Source organism: Pangasianodon hypophthalmus, chromosome 5, assembly GCF_027358585.1.
Source record: "Pangasianodon hypophthalmus isolate fPanHyp1 chromosome 5, fPanHyp1.pri, whole genome shotgun sequence".
Lineage (NCBI taxonomy): Eukaryota > Metazoa > Chordata > Actinopteri > Siluriformes > Pangasiidae > Pangasianodon > Pangasianodon hypophthalmus.
This window is the reverse complement of record NC_069714.1, coordinates 14,277,609-14,295,502: the sequence shown is the minus strand read 5'-3', so window position 1 is coordinate 14,295,502 and position 17,894 is coordinate 14,277,609. Positions and strand designations below refer to the sequence as shown.

General features: G+C 38.0%; 1 long non-coding RNA gene across 1 annotated transcript; it reads left to right on the top strand.

The window, feature by feature from the left end:
- The first annotated feature begins 13,282 nt into the window (after positions 1-13,282).
- On the top strand, positions 13,283-15,386 carry LOC113526249 (uncharacterized). The gene is made up of 3 exons (XR_003402750.3): positions 13,283-13,362; positions 13,450-13,510; positions 14,215-15,386. It is a non-coding gene; the product is annotated as an uncharacterized LOC113526249 (long non-coding RNA).
- Positions 15,387-17,894: the final 2,508 nt, after the last annotated feature.

Genomic DNA, 17,894 nt, shown 5'->3' with positions numbered 1-17,894 from the left:
ATTTCGGTACATAAACAATGTTTAAAGTGGTAACGGGAATGCCACTATTCATTACCAGATATGACAGCACTGTTGATTTTGATTTACTGTAATGCAACCTCTGAGTAGGAGACTATGGTCCTACTTTATAAAAGTCTTTCTATTAAACATGCAGCTACACACAAACCATACAGGTAACAATTGTGTATGAAGTCATGCTTAAAATGAAGTCATGCTTGTTGGTAAAGCAGTAAATTGCAATTACCTTCACCATTTTACACACAAGAGCCCAAATTGAAAGTAGTATTTACAAGATATCCTCCTGCAATCCATCTGTAACAGTGCAGTAGTTAAATTATAGTTGCCTGCATAGTTTATATGTATTCGCAGAGATAGACCGCAATTGTGAAAATGGTGCTACAACAAAAGCAACAACCTGGAAACAGTGTGGTTCAGCGGATACAATGAAATGCTGTTAGTAATACCAAGGAAACTATTGGGTAACTATTGATGAATCTCACACACTTTTTTCAAACCATGTGACTATATCTTGCTCCAAAACCTTACTGTTGACACTGTATTCAATTTTTTTTTTTTCAGACAGGCAAAAACAAGTGCACAGAAGTGCATACGTAAAGCAGTGTGGAGATTGTTACTGGCAGGACTGTATCTGCATTGCTTCCTACTCCTAGTAACACAGAACGGCCTACAAACATGGCTGCCGACTACAATTCCCAGACCTCCGCAGAGTATACGCTCAGGGTCTTGTACCTGCCTTACTGTTCTACTCTAGTGTTCATGGTTATGAATACGATTTTGATTATTTGGTTTATGTCTTTGTCTTTTGCCCATTTAACTCTTTTTGCATCTCACCTGACTTCTGCCTGTATTCTGAATTCGATTCTGCTTTACAGATTCGTTTGCCTGTTTTAAAATAAAAACTCTTAACCTGCAACTGCCACCGTCTCCGCCGCCTAACCAGGCTACATATACACAGATCAGTCTGTGTTAGATATACACATTATATATACAAATGCATGGCAAAACACTTGACCAGTGGTTTTTGCAGTTAAGTGAGCTAACTCACATTTTCTGATAACTTTGGACTTTTCAGACTTAGATCAAGGCAGTGATGACAAATTTCATCAGATTGGAACATAAATCTAGGATGTTTTGTTTTGTTTTGAAATAAAAAGCTGCAGTTTATTGTTGTTGGGACCAGCCAAACAACCCACTTCACTGACATATGTAGATTCATTTTCATGGAATTTTTTAGGTGTTTAGAAAGAAAATGTGAGCCTTAAAACTGCAGAAGTTTGCTGGGGGATTTCTACCATATTTTGGAGATAGTAAGCATAAATCTTTTTCTTCAGAAATTATTTAAGAAGTACTGCAACAAGATAAGCAGAAAACTGTTGGTAATACAAAGGCAGAAGGTCCATACATTCTCCCTGAGCATTAGATTTCTGAGATATGAGCAACAAGAAAATACTGTCAGAGTGTTACTTCCACTGTAAGGCTTGTCACTGGCAGGAAAGCGCAAGGGACGCATGCACAGTTTGTGACTGACAAGGTGCCCATAAACAAACAACAGAGCAGATGCCATTTGTGGGGAAAAAACCCTCTAGTAAAATTTGTGGCACCTAATTCCTGCTGGCTGTCAGTTGTTAGACTGCAGTAATTAAGCTACTGCTAGCTGCGGCAGTAAACACACAGAATTATGGGACTATTTGAAACTGATGGACTCTAGAGTAATATGAAATTCATTGGGGAACAAGCTCCATAAGAGATGCCCAAAAAAGAAGAGAAATTAGTTCTCATTATACCTGCTCTTTGTGCTGCCACATAGAATTCCAACACCAGTCTCATTAATAGCAATAATTGTAATATTAATTGGTTTTTTATGATTTACATATTATTATGTAAGCATATGTGTATCAAGGACGAATTAATTTCCTAAAGCATTTCATTTTACTTGATGGTCGTCATTCAATGCATAATACAAGTGGGTAAATATTGCAAATTGTGTACATCAACCAGTAAGTAGTCATCATCTAACACTGACTGTCATACAATCATTGATTATAAGTTGTGTTTCAATGGAAAATTAGTGTTTACTAAGGCTCTCCATTCAGCCTCAAAATGATGATCAAAAACAGATGTAACTATGTAGATTGCAGTGTTTGAAATCATTTTATTTTCTTATGATGTCAAACGTCAATCAGGAGCCTGTCACACAGAATTCATTATTATCCACACAGCCTCTATGCTCCAATCTAAAATATTTTCTTCATAAAGCAGTTGTATATCATAGTGTTGTAGAGTATATGCTGCATACATTTTGTTCAGGGATAAGAACTTTGTTGGTGATTAAAATTTAAATCTTCTTACAATGAGCATACAGAAGGGACTATGGGAAAAATGTCCTGTTAAATTACAGTTTAAAGCAAAAAAAAAAAAAAGAAAAAAAAGTATACAGCAAATAAAATGTGTTTCATAACTCCACACTGTAGGTTTCACAAGCTCAGCAGTCTCAGACAGGAAAAATTCACGGACACACAGTGCATTTTAAAAGGCAAACAATTAGTAAGCTGAATAATCATACAGATGATTCTCATCACCCATTAAATCGACTAATTCCCCAATTTTATCTCTGCTGTGCTTAGCATCTAAAACCTTCCACCCTGACAGTTACACTCTTATTACTCTATTATTGTTATTACTGTGTTTTATTAGATATCATGACTGTATATTCTGTTGATTAAATGATTGCTTTGTGATTATTATTTGTAGCTTTCCTGTGTACTAGCACTTATTTGTTTTGCCATTCCTTTTTTTCCTCCTTCAGCTTTCCTGCACTTGCCTCTGGTCAATTGGATACTTAGCTCTGCAGTAATTGTCAGCTCGTCAAACAGCTAGATTATTGCATTTGTAAACACCTTCATTTATAAGTTGCTATGGATAAAAACATCTGCCAAATGAATACATGTGAATGTACTAGTCATCACAGTGGTGCCAAGTTCTTTCACTGTGAACTGGAATATGCAGAAAGATGCTCTGAAAGCATCGGGTAAACACTCTATAAGTCAATCTTGCCAACTATTTGAATAAATTAAAAAAAAAAACAATTTCGTTTTAATTGGCAAGTGTGGAAATAATGACAAAACCATACACACACTTCCTGGTAAGATGTGTACAAGTTAGTTTGCAGTTACCTAGTGTCCATCAGAGAAATGGTGCACTCAACAACAACAAAAAAAAAAACAGGACACAATCCAGGCACAGAGCCGTCCAACAGTGGCTACTTGGTACTCCTGGGATTTGAACTCACAACCTTTTTTTATATTTATTTATGATAACTATGACTGAAATAATTTCTTAACTGTTTGGATAGTGAATGACACAGCATTCTGGGAGATGGAGAAATAAACAGGACAAACACACACATAAAAGCAAGAAAGCAAGTGGGAGAGGGAAAGGATAACATAGAGAAATAGAGACAGAGGAGCTAGATTTGTGTAAATAGAGGAAAGGTGATGAGATTTAACCATGAGAGGCTCCATACATAGGGGGAAAATAACACTTTTTAGCAAAAAACTCTTCCAAAATTTTTTTTCAGATAGCCTTTAAGAATGTCTTTGACAAAGGAAGAACATATTGAAATCATTTTCATGGCTGGATGGACTTTAACAGGAAACATGGCAAGCACATCACATGCGACACTGTTGCCAAACTTATAACAAATTCAAAAAGACTGGAAGTGTTGTGGATCAACCGAGAAATCGACGTCCACGAACATCCACTGACGAAGGCACAATCAACGTGGAGCTGGCTTACATAGTCCGATATTCATGGAGACTTTTGGGACAGCCTTTATATCTATCTATAAATCAAGCTAGCTAGCTAGCTAGCTAACCGGCTATCTTCCTCCCTCTCTGTCCCTTTTTTTGTGATCTGATTCTCAGTCTCTTTTACCAACATTAATTATTCACTCCACTGTTAAAGTTTGTGAAGGGCACAGCAACCTCTAACAATCTACCAAAATTTAAGTTGAAACACCTCAACTTCTCATTACAAGTGTCTGTCAGGCAAACGCAAGGACTACACAAGATGCAATAGTAACTTACCTGTTGGGGAAAGACTTTACTGACCTTCTACACATATAGTCTGTTCTTTTCTCAGTGCCGGTGTGGTTTTGTAATTTCACACATGATGATTCTGAAAAACATTCACAATATGTTAACCTAACTAAAATGTCACATTTGCTCAAACGTGAGCACAGAGCCATTCATCTAAATGGAAATGGACTAAACTTTGAAATGCACTACCTAGACTTTCTGCACTAATTTAAAAGTATTTCACCTTACCATGGACTGATGAGGGTGGCAAAATGAAGCCTTGTGAATAGCAAAAGGAGAGAAGAAAATTCAGCGAGGTGAAATAAAGGCTAATAAGCTTAACCCGTTAGTTGTTTGTGAGGGCAGTCTGCAATTATAGAGACGACTTTGTGGTTTTATTCTATCTGCCCAAGAAGACAGAATAAGAATGCCGCTCACCTAATCCCAATTGCAAATGGTGATTTAGATTTCACACTGACACTGGGTTATAAGACAAAATTTTACCTGGTAGCCTTTATTATTGATGTGGAGGAAGTGCAGGGTCTAGGGGAGAACATGTTCACTCCATCAATAACCTAGTACCTGCTCTGTTGTTAATGTAATCTCTGGTGTCCTAAAAGGTATTGTATACAAAACTCTAAAGTGGATGAATATAATTCAAACACAGGCAGCATTTTATCCAAGCACATTTGTCTGGTTTTGTTTAAAAGGAGAGGTGAGTCCTGTCGAGGGCTTATCAGGCCTGAGCCTGAAGGACTTGTTTAGATAGCACGGTAGCCACCATGTTTAAACATGAGCCACAGAGGTCTGCTGCTCCCTACAAATGAGCACAGGAGCTTTCCAACTGCAAAATTGAGTGCATGAAGTTCCACAGAACATTCACCTAACAAATATCCCAAAGAAATCCACGTGTGAATGTACACACATAAACAGTGCAAGGAAATCTTGGTTTTAGTGGATATCTGCAGAAGTGCAGTGTCAGGTGAAGCTTTCTATGGACCAGAATACCAAGCAATAAAACATGTCAAGTGGTGTCTGTGGTGGCAGAAGGACTCACCTGTCCTCCATCTGCCATTTCCCAAGTTCATGTGCTTTAGCATTAAGCAGCTGTTCAATGCAGTCCTCAATGCAATAATGGTGTACTCGCATACACATGTGCACACACACATACACACACAGTAACGATCTGGACTGACAATATGAGCTGCAGTAATGGAAAAGAGCAACATTTTCTCGACTTCCCACACATGCTGAGACAGGCAGGACGCTGTAGTGGACACCGTTTCTTGGTGATGAATATGAGCTGGTGGGAAGAGACCTCCCTCTGGGCAACTAATGGCCAAACAGTTTGTTTGTTTGTGCCTTGATGCATTTATGTGTTCCATCAAATGGTCTCTACACTCTAGTAATGGTGCTTCTCCCCGAACTCATTTGCAACCTTGGAAAGAGATGAGACAAGAAGTGGGGAGTGGCTGAGGTGGAGGTTTGTTGAGAAAGGGATGGATGTCTATAAACCTCCATATTCACCTTATGGTCTGTGGAGCATGCTATTTGTGTTTTTCTATTCTTTGTTCAGTTTTGCTTTGCCATTTAATTTTTTTTATAATATAAAAATTATTCTATTTATGTCTGGGCCCCATCTCTCTCTCTCTCTCTCTCTCTCTCTCTCTATCATATCTTTCCCAGATATTTCTTAGTAATAAAAGCAGAAAGGCCTCAGGACCCATTTCCATAGTCCAGCCAACAACTCCTCTAAGTGTTCTCTTTGTAATGGCTTTGATACAATCATTTTAAGTGGTCTCCTTGATTTCCTGCTGTTCAAAATTTGCAATTTGAAGAAAACAAGATGGGCCACTACCTCACACTATCCTGCACGGCATGACTGAAAGGTTCAACTATCATGTCTAAGCTTATTTTCTCTTTCTTTCAAAACCTATTTTGGCTGAGAGCCATTTTTGCTAGCTTTTCAGAAGCCATTTTGTGCTGAACTGAATGTAACCAATGAGCCATGCTATTACATGTTATTTACAGTTTATGTGAAATATTATCATCATAGAGGAATAAAATTAGCTTGTTCTGAAAGTTTTCTTTTATTTATACTTTTCATACAAACAAACAAGCCTAAATAAATTGGGAGCCAGCAAAATATGTCACTAATACTCACATCCAGCCCAGTTCTCTAAGAATTAAAAACAAATGCTAATTCCATTCAGTTCAATACCCATGCTCTATTTGTCTGAGCACAGGAAGTATCTAAGGTCATTTGAAGCCTGGCTTAATTTTACAAGGTAAATCTTAGGAGCACCATCCTGTTCTCTGTTATTGCTTGGATTGAATTTGCTTAGCAACTGTTTCAAAACTGTAGCCTAGAGACATTCAACTCAAATTTGTAAAGGTTTAGTTACATCAAAATCCTTGCTTACAAACATCCAGCAACTAACATGACTGAATGGCACCAGCATTCAACTTTTAACCATTAATGATTAGTTTAGGGCTATAAATAAATAAAAAAGAGTGATCATGTTTTGTTTTATAGTGGTGCTTCATGTTATCACATCTGACTAGTGCCATTTTGCATCTGATACATTGGCACTGAATGTGATTCGAGAACAAAAAAGGACAAACTTCTCTGTCCATTCATCTTTAATCATTTTGTTTTTGATGTTTCTTAAAAACAAGCCATGTAATCAGACCAGAGAGGGAAAATAAAATGAAAAATCTCTGAAAGTCTTTGAAAACTCACTCCTTTCTGACCTAATGTCTTTAGCCCTGTAGCTAGTATGTGTTCTGATGAGCACAGTGGATCAGGAGCCTATCTCTGTTTGGGAGGTGGGGGGAACCAGATAACCCAGAGAAAACCCACCCAAACACCAGGAGATCATACTCAGAAACTCAATACAGCCAGCAACACTGGCTCAGGATCTAACCAGGGACCCCAGAGCTGGGAGATGGCAATGCTATCTGCTGTGCCACTGTGATGCCCCAACCCCCCAACTGCATGAAATAATACCTTCAAATGCCCATTGCAATTAGTGTGGATGTTCTCAACTATTATTCCAACATTATAACTTAGTATTACTGCCACAGGGATAAACACATTCTTCTGAATGCAGGCACAGAATGCATCCTACTGACCATGTCCTGAACTGTTGAACCTAATTTTTGGCAACAGAACTACATTACAAACAGCACTGATCCCATAAAAAAAAAGCCTAAGAAAAAAGCATCTAATGATTCATTCATTCTTGTTCATGTTTAACCTAATCAGAATAGCAGCTGATCAGGAGTCTATCCACAGAACATGTAACTGTTAAAATATATAACTAGCTTGATAGATAAAATAAAAACTACTGTATAGGATCCAATTCTGTTTCAGCCTTTGTTTTTCTTCTTTTTTGTTATTTACTTTGCCTATGTGCAATCTAATATGCAAGTCATGAAAAAACATGGACTCGCAGATCTTTTTTCCGAACCTTCCTGTTGTCGCAGTCGTTCCGGTGAGGTGATATTTCTCTGTGTTCCTTTTTATCTGTGCCAGCGCATCACGCTTTGTGGTTGATAAGGGAGGAAATGCCGTGACAGTCACAACACAGACTGGCATTTCGCATCAACAGCAGGCCAAGGTTGTAGGAAAAGTTCAGACTGAGTAATTGGTGTGTAACTCTGGAGAACACTGAGAGAGCAAGACAATACAAAACTGTAGCCGAATGTAATAAAACCAACATGCTGTGTGCATAGATCAATGTAATGATTTTCCTCTATTGCCAAATGTCACCATACAAGAGTGATAGGCTCATTACAAATAGGATGAAATTATCATTCTGCAAATGGTGCTCAGGCCTACTGCCAGTCATGTCTGTTACCCACAGTGAAAAGTGCAATTAGCTTCTGTCTGGCTTTTGTCATATGTCACAGTGTTAAATGTGTAAACACAGGACAAGCTGAATCTGAGCATTTTAGTCATTTAGCTCACTGTGTCAATAGACAACTTGGATGTTATTATTTTTAATTCTTTTTCATATATAATATTACATGACTGGCATTATAGCCTCAACAAAGTAATATTTAGTCACCTTTGACATAATGATTATTGTCCCATGCAACATGATTTAAAGACAGTGGTCCACATCTGCTTTTGGAATGTGGAGAAAAAGCACCAGCAAGGTACTAGCACTTTAATCCTTGTCCTAGCACAAGGGTTCCCAAACTCTTTGGACAAACAACCTCAACTGGACGTTATAAAATTTCTGTGACCTCAAGCCTTGACCACCTTACTTTAATTATTTTTTTTAATTCCAGATTTATAATATAGGACTACTGCAACATTTGGACATTTTATGTTTGTAACATATGTATGTGTGATGTAAACAACTAAAGACCAAAGGAATATTTCTTGCACTAATTTACCAGTTTAATGGAAAGTGTTGTGCTGTTATAGGAAAATCCACACTGGGGTGGTGTGATACAGCCCCACACAAAGCAGCCTGCTTTATACTTGATGCATGATTTTGCGTGTGAATGCAGAGGAAGTGGTAATGTGAGCAGTATTCATACATTCACTTTGTATCTTCTGTACATCTGGAAAATTTAAAAGTAACATCCACTAGATGGCACGTCAGAGTGAAAACATCCCTGTCCATCAGGTTTCCAAGTCGAACTATAAAATGTTTTGCGATTTCATGCACAGTGATGTTAAAACACAATGACCAAATCTGTCTCTCTAAACACTTTCTGCCACTGTCATAATTACTGTAATGTGTCTCAAATCACAACTCTGACCTTACACAACTAACTATAATAGGAAAACCGATTAGTGTTAGAACTCAATGCTCTAGAATAGTACATAAGTATATAATTTGAGACACAATGCTAGTTTGATTAATGGAGGTAGATGGATGGGGGATTTTTATTATTTTTTTTTTGCTGAACTACATTAGTACAGTGTGTCAGAATAGTGAAAAAGACTAAAAAAAAAATCACATATTTCAATGTGGATTGTCTGACTGTGATTCCCAGGCATATTTCCAAATATTTGCACACAAAATCCGTCTTTGATATTTCTACTGTTAATTTGTAAAATAACTGAATGACACAAAACAGGAGATTGTGAGTTTATCTCACGACCCCGTTTGTAACTCAAGTGACTCCGAGGTTGGGAACCCCTGTCCTAGCATCTTATGAGCAAAGGCAAGATGAGGTTTCCGTGGAGGAAAGCTACATAAGCTTTATATACACAGTCTAATATTGTCTATTCTCTAACTGCACTTCCCAAAGAAACTGAACTGACGGTATATTTAATGAAATGAGAGGGCATAATATATGGCCTTGGCTAATGAGGGAATGATCCATTCTCTAAAAATGTTACCCTGACAGCAAATTTATTCAGTACTTAATAGTGAATAAGAGTCAAGGATTTTTTTTTCTGTAACAAAAAGAGTCAAATAATGGTCAGTTCTTCTGTCTGTCTTGTTTATCCTTTTAGCAATGGTTACATTTATTAATCCTCTTTGAAAAAGAACTATTCCTGAATTTTGTATGTATGACCATTGCAAAGACGGAAACTGAACTTGAAACTTGAGCAATGAGGCAGGTATAAACAGATGATGTAAATGATACGAATAAACAAATGAATAACAGTGTAGACATGAGTAGGCCTTGTTTAAATGCTGTTGACATTTGCTATTGGCTGTTGTGATGAATATCTAATAAAGCATCATTACTGAATAGCCTAATATGAATTAATCTTTTTGAGAAACGTTCTCATTATTGAGGTTTAATTTAGATATACTTTCTCATTATTAATGTTTAGTAAATGGGAACATTTTTGTTTATAACTGACTGAAACAGACTTCTTCAAATTTCAGGGTTAGTAAATCACATTTTGGGTGTAAAATTAATAGACTTACACAGGCACTGCCCCGTAATTTGCACATTTACATGAAAAAAAGCCCAATATTCATATTCATTACACTAAATCAACAATGCAAAATGGACAAGTCATGCTATGATGCACAAATGAAGGACACAAACCTCGACAGACCTATTAGTAAAACAGCTTGCATGTTTTTAGGGGGTTTATTTGCAAATGTTATCAAGTTATCAAGATGCTATCAAGACAACTAAAGAACCCTTAAGTAATCTAAATTCCAAAGCTCGTATGACCTTCAGCCCATGACCCTGAAATTAATAGAAGTCTGTAGAGGAATATTTAAAGTTGTATTGAGTCTTCTAAATTGTAAAAGCACTCAGAAGAATCAGGGAATGAGGAGATAGGAGGTTTCCTGAGCAAGGATCCAGCGATGGTTTTTATTATACACTCTTAAAAAATTTAGAACCCTTACCAGTTCTTTCCTTGCACTTAAAGCTTCTGTGTAGAACCCTACAACAGAAAGGATTCCAAGTTGAACCATTTTTAGGAGCTAAGATTATTCAATAAACCCTCAAAGAACCCGTGCACATGCAATGTCTGCATAGTATACAGTATATGAGTTGACAACATAGTGTCATGTACTCCCATTGGGAGGTTTTGAAGCCTTGTTTGGTCTTGAAAGTCTCCATCTTGACTGAGTTTGCGCAGTAGGTCAAAATTGGAGCCAGAGTTTGCGTAGTAAAGACTGTTGGAGCCAGAGCATGAGCAGTAGATATGACCAGTCAGACAGTGTGTCCACCTCTTGCCTGCCCATATTGGTCGTGAACATTCCCGTTCATCGTGCCGGGAGTGCAGACAGTGACAGGCATATGACATGCAAAAAGTTACGATGACACAGCGTTACTAATTAATATGTAACATATGTCGCTAAATTGTAGTTATATTATATATTGATTTCACTGTTGTCAGGAAAAGATTTTAGAGCTTTGAGCCATGACTGAATGAGATACACTTTTCAAGCTAGCTGACATTAGTTAATCCATCATATTAATCAAAGTAATGCAAGTAGAAGTAGCTAATGTAATGTACCAATTGAAAATATACTGGTAAAAAGCAGTTAACATTTACACTCCACTCAAAGTGCAGATATGTGCTGTTTTTTGTGCAATAATGCAGTGCAACATCGAACTGAGTTAGTTACAGTTAAAAAGCTAACAATATAATATAAATATTTATAAATATGGGATATGCTGTGTGTATTGACAGGAATGTTGGGTGTGTGGGAGTTGTGCAAAGAAATCCTAGGTATATATTTATATGTGTTTGTATAAATAGTCCTAGGTGTTGTCCTGTTGAGGGCCCGAATGGCTTGTAGGAAGAAGCTCGTCCTCATTCTCTCTGTGTTGGCCTTCAGGGAGAGGAAGTGCTTCCCTGACTGCAACAGAGAGAAGAGTCCATTGTTAGGATGGCTGAGGTCCTTCATTATCTTCCTGACCTTGGTCCAACTCCGCTTGCTGTAGATAGACTGCAAATCAGGGAGCTCAGTTCAGATTGTGCGCTCAGTTGATTGCACCACCCTCTGGAGAGCCCGCCTACCCTGCTTGGTGCTGTTCCCAGACTAGGCTGTAATGCCGCCTGTCAGGATGCTCTTGATGATGCAGGTGTAAAAGTTCCTTAGCACCGTAGAGGGCAGTTTAAAATGCCTTAAGTGTCTAAGGTGGTAAAAACGCTAACAGGCCTTCTGCACCAGGATGTTAATGTGACCTGACCATGACAGGTCCTGCGTGATGTGAACACCAATGTACCGGAAATTGTCCAATCTCTCCACTGGGGCACTGTTCATACTAATGGAGTGGTAGCTCAATATTAATATTGAATTAATATTATGACATATAGCTATCAAGGTAATTTTCATCTTCCTTTCAAGGTGTTTCAGTTTGCTAATGTTATCTAGTGATTGAGCTAGTTTAAGCATCAAAATTAACCACATACCAGAAAAACTGCAAAGAACTCTCTGAGGGTCTGTTAGAACAGTTTACAGCAAAAGACACCGTAAGCTTCAGGTATTTATTGTAAAGTACATAAGGCTGGGGCTCCTGAGTGGTGCAACAGAAAAGTATTCATCCTATCATCCATAGATGTCAAGTTTGAATCCTGTTGATGTTGCAGCCATCCATGTCCAGGAGCCCAAGAGATGAGTGGTATACTCTCTTCCCTATCAAGCACAGTAACACTAGCCAATCATGGGTGTACGTGCATATGGGGGCAGATAGTGTTTTCCTCCGAGTTACACCGCCCCCTGTGTGAGCTTGAAAGTTACAAGAGTTTGAAAAATGATGCCGTCTGATAGGGGAAAGATGTTGTCCGATAGGGGAAAGATGCCTGATGTGTGGGAATCGGCCAAATCGGGGAAAAATCCCCTAAAATTTTCTTTTTAAAAAGTATGTGAGGTTCGACTATCATTCAGCTATCACCCCAAAACTGTCAATCATCTCATCAACCATACCTTTTTAATCATCATCATCAACAACTCCTATAAAATGCATTTTTCATAAGACAAAACACTGGTTGAGATATCAAGGTCAACTGAACTTGTAAAAATGACAGAAACCAATTCCCAAAAATAATTTGTGTAAATTTGTCTTGTTCTCCATTCTCTAAAACAGGTGTGGGTGGGGTTAAAAATTATACTGCAGCCAGAGGGCCTCAGGGACATCTTTGGCTTCACTTTTTCACCCGTTATGCCGTCCACCCCTATATACAGTCATTGAGCACATGCTGTTAGTGGTATTCTCCACTTCTTTCCAAAAATGAATTTCACTACGCAATATAAATTACTTTGTTCAACAAATGCAAGTGTAATAATATTAATTAAAGAAGAAACAATGGATAAAATTGAAAACTTTGGATAAAAGCTTATTAAAATTGCCCATATGATAAGTCACTTGATAAGTAGACTCTTGCATAGCCTAGAAAATCAAAATTTGAGTATGTACATGTCATGTGCATGTAGAGGTAGAATGCAAGTGTGTAAAATCAGTGTGTAGTTTGTGGAGGTTGTCCAAGAATCACTGTCATAGTGGTCAAGGGGTCAAATAACAGGCAGGTACCATGAATATGTATAATCATAAACTATAATACAATGTGATGCTCAAGACCAACAAACACAATACTATAGTAACACTGACAAGACACAGGAGGGTATAAATTGAAACTAATCAAGGCTTAACACAGAACACTTGGACACAATCAAGAATCATACCTATGACAGGACAGGAGAGGAGACTAGATTAGACTCAGAACAAATGCACATGACCAGACACAAGCACATGATATAAAATCAAAAGAAAAGCAACCAGCGCTTGCCATGGTGGGGAGCATGCTGCACACTGACAGGTAGAATTTGTGAAAGTACATGTGCAGTCATTTTTAACTGATGTTTAGAACACCTTGTTATACATGCTCATATGCCATTATGCTCAGTGACAGGTGCTAGAGCTGTGAAACAAGTGGTCAAGTGATGCCGCATTTAAATAATGCTTCAGTGAGTCTCATTTGGTTAATACTCTACATTTTACATTGATTCCTCCTGCACCTATAATTAAATCAACACCCTATAAGACACAGATAGTGAGCGTCCTAAACCATCTTTGCCCTTTTCACAACCTATTAGTGTTCATGATTTAGCAGATTTCTAACCATAATCACTTGTGTTCAATTACTAAAATAACTATTACAGTAACTCAAAACCTCTTGTATAGTATTGCTAGTAGGGCTGAGCAGTGAACTGAAATTTCTGGTGTATTTTTAGCATTTTCATTTGAGTGTAGCCTCTGGATTTTGCCTTTACTTGTTGTGTCTGGACTCCGGACACTGGTTGCTTGCTTTCTCACCTCATATTGCCTGTGATCCTGCACTGTATGTTGGCTGCTGTTTGTAAAGTCACTATGTTTGTCTTGAGGATAAGTACAGTCTTATGCATGGTAACTTATCTACTATTCTGGCAACAGCAATACACAAAGAGACAAAGAAAAATGTATCAATAACCAGTACCAGTTATTTTCAGCATGAAAGGAGCTAAATGCGCATGGCCCATAAATATATGTTTAGTGCAATTTTAACTGCTTTTCTTGTTGTAAGAATGATTGATAGATAATACTCACTCAAAAAGTAACAATGCAAACGAAGGGATATGTCTGTATTGTAAGACCATGTCTTACCATGTTTTTGTCTCTATCTTCAATACAGAGTGACAAGACAGTGGCAAAACATCCCATCAAATGCCAGGAGCTTGAAGTTAAGTGTCACCTGGAACATTAACCTGTCTATCTTGCACTTGTTTCTGGTCAACTGGGATACCTATATGTCTGTCAGCACTATTAAGAGCATGACAAGTGAAAAGCATCTGTCAAATGCATTAATCCCAGCAATGTACCAGATTAAGCTTAATCTAAACCTGGTTAGAACTGCTTACAAAATGTAATGCTTCCAACATGATATGTACCTTTTGTTCCAGTCATGTAATATCATACATGATCCAGAGAAGCACTGCTTGTTTCTTTGACAGGTGTATTAATACATAATCCTAGAGCGTATGTGCAGTTCTCAGCTACATACCTACAGTACATACATAATAGGTTTGAGTTACTGACTCAAAATTTCAGAACTCAGTGTGGATACATATACTGATGCTGTCCTTGCCTAAATTACAGCCCATTAGACTCATTACTTAGCATTAATCAAGATAACACACACATTCTGAATTGGCATGGCTTCCTTGGGGAGTCTTAGCTATTAAGTGAGTGCAGATTGTGTGTTTAAACTCTGAACCTGCTGATTGCAAATCAGGATTGAACCACCCAGTCAGAACTCATGGTGATAAGGTGAACCTGTGTTACATAATCTCCTACTGCTGCACATTTTCCCAATTATGTTTATGGGGACATTCGAAATGGAAACCATCAGTTTTTACAGCTTAATTAAACCTGAAAAGTTAATCTGCCTTAGATTTGTATTTTATTTACATAATCGTTTTAATTTAACCAAGTTCACGGGGAGGGAAATCCATTAAGGCCTCATTCCACTGGCAGAGATAAAGTTATTATTCAGGTTGAAGTCTTCCTGCCCTAATTATATCATCCGGTCTGCCATGAATATTTCCATGCAGATGTAAGACCCAAACACTATTATGTGTGTTTATGTCCAGCCGCCGGCTGATAAAATCAGCAATACAAGAATATATTTACATATAAATAAAAAATAGATCCAATTAAACTGAGGTTTATTGCCCTGGCTGTACATCACTGTCCATGGAAATGGGCAGGTAATAACACTGCCAGTTTAGTGACAGATATTCAAATGGTAATCAGAATAAATGCAAGAATTATTTATGCTGTAACCTTTTTGAGAATGTGACTCAAATAAAGCCATTAAAATCATTTGCAATCAATCTATCAATCCAGTCTTGACCAAGTTCAAAGCATACTGAATGAGTGTATAATCTGAAGATGTTCCTAAGTGATAAAACTTAGCACTTTCATTGCAAAGTGCCATCTGTAAAACTGATTTTAACTGTAAGCTGCTGAAAGTGATGCCTACAGAGTAACTGCTGCACTGCAACTGAGCAAATATATAATTCTTTACAAAATCCATATTGGTTCAGGTTCTGAATTCCGAGGTAAATTATTGTCTTTGTTAGCAAAGAGAGACTGAATAGGAGACAAAGATATATGAGCCATGTCTCCAGCTCTTTCTTGCTGCTTCTCAAAAAGCTGCTATGCAATTTACTGACATTGAAATGCAGGCCAAGGCCAAAATGAAATCGCAGGCAGTTGCAATCATTCATCAGGCCCAATAATTTAACATACTTTAAAACAAATCTTCTTCTGTTTTTTGTTTATCAGTAACATGACATGCTGTTTTGAGACTGTATGGTGAGACACTGAAAGGGTCATTAAATACAAAAGCAGTGTGTGCAATCAGAGGAGACTGTGCTGCCATCCACAGGACAACAAGATAAAATCAGTCTCAGAGCATAGTCTGCACAGAATACTGTCAAAGGGAACTGTGAAAGGTGTACACACAATACAGGATTTACATAATCCTAGAATATTTTATACAGATTTTCCCCTTGGGACACGGTGGCTTAGTGGTTAGCACATTTGCCATGTGCCTCCAGGGTTGGGGGTTTGGTTCCTACCACTACCCTGTGTGCACAGAGTTTGCATATTCTCCCTGTGGTTCAGGGGTTTCCTCCAGGTACTCTGGTTTCCTCTCCTAGTCTAAAGACATGCATTGTAAGCTGACTGGCATGTATAAATTGTCCAGAGTATGTGAATGGGTGTGTGAGTGTGTGTGTAATTGTGTATTGTGATGGGTTGGCACCCCATCCAGGGTGTCCCATGCACTGAGTCCCCTAGGATAGGCTCCCCATGACCCTGTGTAGGATAAGTGGTACAGAGAATGGATGGATGGATCCTCCCCCAATTTTTCTCCCCAATTTTGGTCACCTGCCAATTCCCAACCACCAGCAAGCTCCTCCCGTATCATACAACAGCTACCAACTGGGAAGGGTAAAGGCTACCACATGCTTTCCACGAAACACATGCAGCCTTCCAGCAGCATCTTTTCTAACTGCTGTTCCTGCTGCGTCACAAAGCAGCACAACCAGTGTTGCCAGCACTTTTCAGAAGAAAGTAGATAACGCATGCTCAAAAAGTGACTAGAAGTTATAGACAAATTTGCATAGTCAGTGATTCATTGTGACCATTTGCACGTCAAATAAAAATTAATGTACACGAAGAATTTTTGAAGACACTTAGAATAGAAGATAATAAAATACAATGAAATAGAGTTCTTTCAACATAGAAAACAATATATTATTTTTTTCGTATAGAAAAAAGTCATCTTTAGTCACAAACTAACCTATTATGTATTTAAAAAATAACAGATCTGCTATCAAAAACATAGACAAAATAAAGCAGTGCTATTGAGAAGTCATGAAGTAGATGTGAAGGAAACAGTTACCGATGGAAGAATTAACTTTTATTACTTGTAAATATCACCAAGAAGAAAGTTTAAAATAAAGAACAAAGAAGTACTATGGTAGGACAAACAGTGGTGATCAGTGATTGGTCGTTGGGAACAATGGTGTTCAGTGATTGATCTTTGGGAACAATGGTAATCAGTGATTAGTCAATGGGAACATTGGCTCATGCAAGCACAACTATAAAATAAGTATTACACACTAATGGAGAGTCATAGAGGCAGTTGCTAACATCTGCTCGAAAGGTCAATTAGATTTGTCCCTAGGCTCATTTTTGAAATAAAGTCACTAAATAGGTCTAAAAAACCTACCAAATCTAGTGTCAAAGTCTCAAAGCTGCCAACACTGAGCATGACACACTCGGAGAAAGGCATCATCTGCCCGCTTCTAATTACATGAGCTCACAGATGCCCATGATTGGCTAGTGCCACTGTGATTGACAGGGGAGAAAGTGTATGCCATCCCTCCCACTCAGACAGCATGGCCAATTTTGCTTCCTTGGCCATGGATGGCTATGGTATCTTCAGGATAGTAACTCACGATCATGAGGGTGACAATCTTTGCCTAATGATCTAATCACACATTAAATCATTAGGCAAAGACACAAATTATGTATCAGAATGAAATCTTCAAAATTTCATTTAGCTTAAATCCCAAATCTTGAGAAAATGTGTGCAATCCCATTAGCATATGACACAATGGCAGTTCATTTTGACTTAGGTGCTTTATTAAAACCATAAATCTCAGAGTTCCACAAACTTGTCCTCCATCTATAGTCCACTGCACATGTGGAGTATGTGTACATCTCTTTAAGGTAGAAGCATAGTGACTCTCTGGAGCTTTGTACCAATCTCGTGTTTTTCCTCATGAGAACATGCAGTTG